This window comes from Atractosteus spatula, chromosome 8 (genome assembly GCF_055471065.1).
Source record: "Atractosteus spatula isolate fAtrSpa1 chromosome 8, fAtrSpa1.hap1, whole genome shotgun sequence".
Lineage (NCBI taxonomy): Eukaryota > Metazoa > Chordata > Actinopteri > Semionotiformes > Lepisosteidae > Atractosteus > Atractosteus spatula.
This window is the reverse complement of record NC_142713.1, coordinates 21,434,446-21,442,759: the sequence shown is the minus strand read 5'-3', so window position 1 is coordinate 21,442,759 and position 8,314 is coordinate 21,434,446. Positions and strand designations below refer to the sequence as shown.

At 41.5% G+C, this 8,314-nt stretch overlaps 1 pseudogene; it reads right to left on the bottom strand.

Moving 5' to 3' along the window:
* Positions 1 to 5,994: 5,994 nt before the first annotated feature.
* On the bottom strand, positions 5,995 to 7,373 carry LOC148829288 (uncharacterized; annotated as a pseudogene).
* Between the last annotated feature and the right edge of the window lie 941 nt (positions 7,374 to 8,314).

Here is an 8,314-nt window from a genome sequence, read left to right as displayed (position 1 = left end):
TACACAGTGGGTCTAACGTGGAACATATTTAATTTGTGTTCAAATATTCAATATTTTGTATTTCATGTTCTTATTTAGGTTAATGTTTACTGTGGTAATATGTTTAGTGTGAGAGATGTTTTATTTGATCTCTGACCCAGGGGAAAGTGTGGTGTGGATGGTTGAGGACAGAATGCAGGCTTGCGCTGTGCCCGTTATTCTTCTTCTGGTCTTCTCTTTATTTAGGTTCCAAATAAAGTTTGATAATTGAACAGTGAAAGCTCAGTTTTCCTTCATATGAATGTCTAAAACCCTAAACCGAACACAGGATTTTATAATTGCTTACAATTATATAGAGCTTTTCTGGACACTCAAAGTGCCTCCACCACCACCAATGTGCAGCCCCACCTGGATGATGCGACGGCACCCATAGTGCGCCAGAATGCTCACCACACATCAGTTATTAGTGGGGAGGAGAACAGAGTGATGAAACCAATTTAGAGATAGGAATTATTAAGAGGCCATGATTTGTAAAGGTCAATGGAAACTTTGGTCAGGCTGCCGGGGTAACACACCTACTCTTTACAAAAAACACCCTGTGCTTAAGATAAGATAAAATCAGATCACTTTATTGGCCATATACAATTTCTTGCATTCGGAATTTGTCTTTTTTATATACCCCAGCTTGCTCTTCATAAGACACAGACACACAGACGGGGAGAGAGAAGCTTGGGGTCAGAGCACAGGGTCAGCAATTTATATGGCATCCCTGGAGCAGCTGGGGTTAAAGGCCTTGCTCAGGGGCCCAACGGAGTAGGATTCCTCTACTGGCCGTGGGATACGAATCAGCAACCTTCCAGCCACAGGCGCAGATCCTTAGCCACAGTGCCTCCGCCCAGCTCTGATTTTTAATGACTATAGAAAGTCAGGATCTCTGTTTTACATCTCTTTCAAAGAAAGGTGCGTTTTTACAGTACAGTGTCCCCATTACCATATTGGGGCATTAGGACCCACACAGACCCCAGGGTGAGTGTCCCCTACTGGCCCCACTAACACCTCTTGCTGCAGCTTTCCCAGGAGGTCTCCCATCCAGGTACCCACTGAATAATAATAATAATAATAATAATAATAATAATAATAATAATAATAATAATAATTACCATATTGGTACTGGCTACTTGCTTAGCTTCATCCAGGTGGATGCCGCACATTGGCGGTGGTGGAGGAGAGTCCCCATTAGCTGTAAAGTGCTTTGAGTGGAGTGTCCAGAAAAGCGCTATATAAGTGTAAGCAATTATTATTATTATCATTATTATTATTATTCAGTGGGTTGCCAGTTGTGAATTGCAGGGTGATATAGCTGCTGGCATGAAAAAGGTACTGTATGAATTGATTTTCACTAATCATTTGTCCCAACTTTCTAATACCTTCCTGAATCCATACTGGCCAGTTGATTGTTTTTAACTGTATAGTTAACTAATCTACTGTAAATAGTGGTTGATTTAAAGTTAGTGAGGCATCAAAGCATAAAAGTCTACTGCAGCTCTCAAGTATTGTGAATGAAGAACTAATTGGTGTTTTAATAAGTGATTTTGGACATACCTCGCTATGTTTCATGCTTTCTAGGGAAAAGCCTAACTGTTGTGCTGTATCCTATTCAAATGTCATTCAAACGTTTTTTTTGTTTCTGAACTGAAATATTTTTTTCACCTTTAGCAAGCCAAATGCTAAGTAATAACTATAAAAACTGAGTACATCAAGCCTCCTTTTATTTTTTGCTGTGTTTAGTCTTGAAAATGAGCGACATGCTTTTTCTTCCTTTCCAAACACTGTATGTACTTGTTTCATGCAAGTCCTCAATCATCATCCTACCTATATAATTTCTGCTCCAAAGAGCGGCAAGTGTCTCCATCTGGATATACTGTATCTCTATTAATTTGGTTTAATCAAGTAGCTTTTAAGATATATTTCATTCACAACCCTAGATACCCTATCTCTGTTGTAACTTGTATTAGATATGCAAGCTTGCAGTTTAACAGTGGCTGATTAAGAGATAAAAGCTCAGACTTGCCCCAGTTAACCTTGTAACCCGACAGCTTACCAAAACTTTCAATGACACCTACTACTGCAGAAAATGACTTATGTAAATCTGTCAAAAAATCATTGCTTTACAATGCAAACTTATAAACAACTGTATGAAGATGCTGAACTCTAAACTGAAGCTGCTAAATTGAAGAGTAGGGGTGAAAAAATATCATAAAGTACAGCTTTTCAGATATGTGAACTAAGGTAGTTCTTTTGGCAATAAATTAAGTTAAAAATATTTGTTACTTCTTAGTTCTACTACTGTTTTTTTGTGTTAGATGGCATCTGTATTACTTTCTTGGGACCCACTGCAAAATGGGATTTACTGTACAGTATGTAACAATTCCCCACTTTAATTCAATGAAGTCATACCGTAACTTGGTAGATGGATACAATTGAATCTTTGATAAAACTTGGCAAGCTTATTGTTGCATTTAGGTTAAGGATGATAAGTCAGGATAGAACTCAGAAGTTGAGACTGAACTCTTTATCTGGTTGAAAGGTGAGTGAGTGCAAGGCAGCAGACTTTGGTTCCATTTGTGAACAGCAGCTATGATATGACTGTACAGATACCTAAGCTAACTGTGAATGGGGAACTGTGTACTAAAACCAAATTTTATTTTCCAATTATTTGGAATGCACTGGTATAATAGCATTCCCAGTATAAAGTAAAGTAACATATAAAATATTTATGTTATTTTCCACTGCTGAACAATTTCCCATAGTGAAACTTTGCCACCACTCACTTCTTTCCTCACAATACTGTATAGTTCTATACACAGGCTCATGGCTGAGCGACTGGATCCTATGTTTATTTAAGTTGATATTTAACCCATCAGGGGGATTATCTGTCTATCTTTTCATATCTGTCTAGTACCATACAGTACAGCTATGGAAAATCTCCAGCTTTCTGGACCAAGTAGTTTCATTTTTTTGTCTGGTTTTACAGACCAATCTCAATCATGTGCTTAATTGGCTCTGTAGATGAATGCACATGACTACTTTGACTTTTAGAGATGGTAAATATGTGTGGTTAATATTGAATAGACGTGATAAACAGAACAAGCAAAAGCTGCAGACTCACAATCTTAAGCTGAATTCACCTGATAAGACAGTAGTACAGTTATTAGGCAACATTTTAACAACATTTTTTGCAACATTTGCCACAAAAATAGAGAAAAAGAATGATTTATACAGTAAGTACCAAGTTTTCCTACTAAAGATTATACTTGAAAATATTAATGGAAGATAACCTGTAGAGTGCTGGGATAAAAACTAGGCTGAAATTATAACTTATAATGCAGGTTAAATTACATATAACCATCATTATTAATGAATGTTATATTATTTGCTTTATATAATATAATATAATATAATATAATAAAATGAATCCCCCTAATTAAATAATAAGGCTATAATAAGAGTTACTCATATGTTTTTTTAGGTTTTGAATCTCTTGTACGGAATGTCATTGTTTCACAATTTGTGGAGAAATTGTGTTCTGATAAAACAGATCTTAGCACGAAGGTTCCCTACTTGAATCTGATTTACAGTAACACAAGGGCATTTGGATTGCTGTTCTATGAAATAGAATGTATAAGCATAAGAGTTCTGAATTTCAGTATGTGGTGTAAAACCCCTTAAGTACTAAAAATAGTACTTCTGTCCTCAAGAAGGATCTGAATTCAACATATTTTGCTTTGATATAACACCTTTAAACTCAACAATTATCTATTGGTATAACTACATTTTAAGTGAAACATAACTTTTATTATAATTTGTATTTTATGCAACTGGCATCATATCTTTAGTAATTTGTCCAGAGCTGAATGCAATACTTTAACTTTGTCAGTGACAAAAAGGAGAGTAAGATCCTTAAAGGAAGGAATATTGAAGGTTGAGATGAAGTGAAAGCAATTGCATTATAGTAAGAAATCAGAGCTAGGAGATATAGCTCTCTGCAAGTAGTTCTGGGATTTGCATAGATGCTAAGGCACACACAGTCACACACACAGAGGCATAAAATAACTCCTCTAATCTCCTTCTCAATAGCTTTAAGCCTCTGAAGAAGCTTAATAATTTAAGAGAAAAACAGCAACAGTGCTTTTAAGGACATACTGTATGTATAAAGATTAGCTCATTGGTTTGCTCCAAGCAAGCAGTCAAACATGATGAATTCTGTGTTCATCAGTTGTTGCACAGAGGCGACAGTCATGATCATGATACCATGATTTAAGTTGTGTAAATCTGAGTTCAGCAAATTCCAAAATAAATCAGTATAGTACTATGCCATCTAAAAAACTCCTGGAAAAATAAAATCACAAACATTATAGAAGTTGTACGTTTAACATGATATTTAGTGTTAGGGTTTTTTTAAAAAGATTATTCCTTAAGGTTTCTTTTTATTATTATGACAAAAGCTTGTCTTTATTGTCTTTAATTTAATCTTTAATTTATGTGATATGTCCACAAGTTCTTCAATGTCTAAGAATCCGTGTTTGGGTTTGTAAAAGATGCATTAGTTGTGGAACATACAACAATTAAATAGCCTGAAAGAATGATGTTTTTCCCATTACTTAGTTTCTTGATTATTTCATGTACTACATGTGTTAAGCTTCAGAACTCAAAATAAATGCTTTTTTGAGGATGTGATACGTATTATATATTTTGACTTTGTTATTTTCCTGGAAAGGATTGAATGAGATAAACTACAGTATATTTGAACAGCATTCATACTACCACTCAGGAAGACTTATCTGTATTCACGAGGAATGATGGCAGCCGAAAGCTTGGGAGAAATTAGAATTGTTTATTGCGATGTGGAGATTTGGCGTAACCCGCTTGGCTGAGGGCCAACCTCCCGGCCGTTGGACAGGGAGGATAGGACCCCCAAAAGAACCAAGGACACCCAGTCACCAGTGCAGAAAAAACTAAAACAAAACCAAATGATTAAACTAATTCAGCCGAGGAGAGAAAGTGCCTGCTTGAGGATACCGGGGTTAGTTTTAATGTATGCATGGTAAGCCTCAGAGGACCAACGGCCGAGTTGCTTGATGAGATACTCGGGTATGCCTTGGCGAGCGGTGGAGGATGTGGCCCCTGATCTGAAGGAGTGCCCGGAGAATTGTTCAGGGGGGTATCTGGCGGTTAGAAGGACGTCATGGAGGTGAGAGAGGAACCAGTTGCGGGTCACGATACAGCCCTTCTCGTTTACGAACAGAGGGTCAGTAGGCAAAGCTCTGGCCGAGGTGCGAAGATGTGCGTAATGGGATAGAGGCTCGTATGGGCTTATGTATGAGCAGAGTTTGAAATAATAGATGAGAGTGCCGGACCTGAGTTGGTCGGTTTTGCTTTTCTTAAGATAGAAGGTCAGTGTATCGGAAGATAAGATGGAGATGTCGGATAAGCAGGGTTGAGAAGGAGGATCGAAGGATGTGGAAACAGCAGTAATTTCAGAGCATCTTAGGAAGCTGAAGAAGGCTAACAAGAATAAAGATTCGAGAGTGCGGTTGACCCAGGATGAGTGGTAACCCGACCTGAGGACGTAGATGCAGGATTCGAGGATGTCCGAGGTAAGTGGTGCGCGTTGGTTCGGAAGTGGTTTTTCAAGCTGCTGAAAGCCTTTAAGCAGGAGAGTAATTTGAGGGTGGATAAGGGAGGGACAGGTCATGCCGAAAAGGAGTTTATGGAAGAAGTGGATGCCGCACAGGTATACTTTGGTGGTGGATGCTCGTACCTTGAGTGAGTTTCTACAATAGCAAACGAAGGATGATACGGTGAGAATATCGAAAGAAGGGAATTTAATGTTCGCGGAGAGGTGGAAGGATTGGAAGCCCTTCCAGGCAGTCCAGTAAGAGTTGAGAGTTCGAGGGGCGATCCCTAAGAGGATAGTTTGTTGGGCCAGCTGGACATAGTGATGGAAAGGATGGTTCAGAGGAACGTGAGTTCCGAATAGGGAGGTACTGTGCATGGGTTCGGTCTTGCATCTGGTGCCAAGTTCCTGAATTTCTGAAATTGAAAGCGAGAGAGAGAGTCAGCTATCTCATTAAGGTGGCCTGAAATGTGAGCAGCTACGAGGATGAATTGATGTGTGAGAGAAATCCATTAAAGGCGGCGGAGAAATTTCATGATAGATCGGGATGAAGACCTTCCTTTGTTGATTATATGGACTACCGCGTAGTTGTCCGAATGGATAAGGACGGATTTTTGTTTCCAATTGTGGCCCCAAAGAGAAGCTGCAACGACAATTGGAAATATTTCAAACAAGGCCGATGACTGGTCGGTAAGAGGGATTGAAGAGAACTCAGGAGGCCAAGGGGCCGCGAACCATTGGCCTTTGTAATAGCCTCCGAAACCGACTGAGGGGGCTGCGTTTGTGAAAAGCTGGATATCTACGGCATCGGAGAGGAGGTCATTGCAGAAGAGAGATATGCCATTCCAGTTGGCCAAGAAAAGCTGCCAAAGCCTGAGCTCGGATTTGCAGTTGGCTGAAAGGCTTACGTGGTGGTAAAGAGAGGGCACAGAAGAGGCGAGGTCAAGAAGGTAGGAGATGAACGACCGTCCTTGGGGAATGATACGCATGGCGTAATTGAGGTGGCCGAGCAGAGAGAGAAGTTCCCTCTTTGTGCAAGACTTGGCAGAAGAATAGGTAGAGATATACGTCTGGATCCTGTCGATCTTGTCCCGAGCCAGGGAGGCAGAAAAATTGATGGAATTGAGGGTGATCCCGAGGAATTGGATTATATGAGAGGGGCCAGTTGTTTTGTCCGTGGCGAGAGGTACCCCTAATTTCCTAAAAACGGAAATAAGTGTGGAGGAGGCTTTTGCAGGTGGGGAGTGGGGAAAATCTATTGTAAGGAAATCGTCGAGAAGGTGGACGAGAAAGGAAGCCTATAGTTATTCAAGAGGATCCAGCAGAGAGCTTTGGCTAAGGCAAAATCTTTGGGCTACTCCTACATCCGAAAGTAAGGCGGACTCGAAGAAGAACTTGTTCCGCCAATGAACCCCGAAGAGGTGCCAGAAGTCTGGGTCGAGAGGCATAACTTTAAAGGCACTGGAGATGTCGGCCTTAGTGAGCCAGGCACCCGGACCTGCGATTTTGATGAGAGAAATGGCATGGTCAATTGTGGCATAGTGGAGGGAGAAGTCTGAACTGGGAATAAGGCTATTGAGACTTGGCATGCGGGAGTTATGGGGTGCCATAACAGGTCAATTATAAGGCGTTTTTTACCGGAATACTTACGGACCGCTATACTGATGGGATTGATGCGGTATGCAGGGAATGGGGGAGAGTCAAGTGGGCCGATCATGAAACCGTTCTCAACTTTAGATGCTAACAAGGAATCAACGGACTGGGGATTGGCGGTGGAAGATTGCAAATTTTTGCAAAAGACGGAGGAAGAAGGAAGTGTGCACAGGCCTGGTGAGAATCCGAAGGAAAGGCCGTCGAGTAAGATGTGGGTGGAAGAGGGGTCAGGGTGACGGAGCAGTTCGGAAGCAAGAGCGGGGATATCGATTGGGGTAGACAGAAAAGCCAGTAGTCATTTGGGAACGCTGAAGGTGGAGCGAGCATGGAAGGGTCGGCAGGGGCAGGCGGAGCGAGCGTGAGCTTAGCCGCAGAAGCTGCAAATGTGAAGGAAGCAACAAAGGGAAGAGGTACATGTCGAGGAATTGAAGTTGTTGCAAATCTGATCATCACGATGGGGCGACCGCGGATGTCTCTGGACCGGGAAGGTTTGAAGAAGACCTGGCGGGAGAATTGATGCTGAGGGGGAGAAGGGGCAGAGTCAGGGTTGAGCTTGCGGACGGTATTTGGGCAAAGATTTGATGAATGTGTCCAAGACGAACAGAAGTCGCAGGAAAGAGCTCTGACGCCGGCGAAAGTGCAGCAGTAAAGCTCGATGTCGAGGGCTCCCCAGTAGGTGTGCTAGTTCCGTTGGAGTAGGAGGGCAGCGGCCTTGGCCGAGAACTGCTTGTGGTAATCGTAGAACAGGGAGCCCTCGAAATGGACAGATAGATCGAGGATGATATGCATGTAATCGTCAAGTTCCTGACGACGTTCGGGAAAGGCAGAGCACATGATGTCGCGAAAAATGCTGAAAACCAAGCAGAATTCGGAAATTCGAAGGACTGAAGCAGAGTGAGGGTCAGAAGATTTGAGAGTAACGGAAATCGAGCCGCAGTCAACTGTTCTGGAATCAGAGTTGTAAGTGGAGGAAGGGAGAAGGTGAGCTAGACTGACGTCCGCACC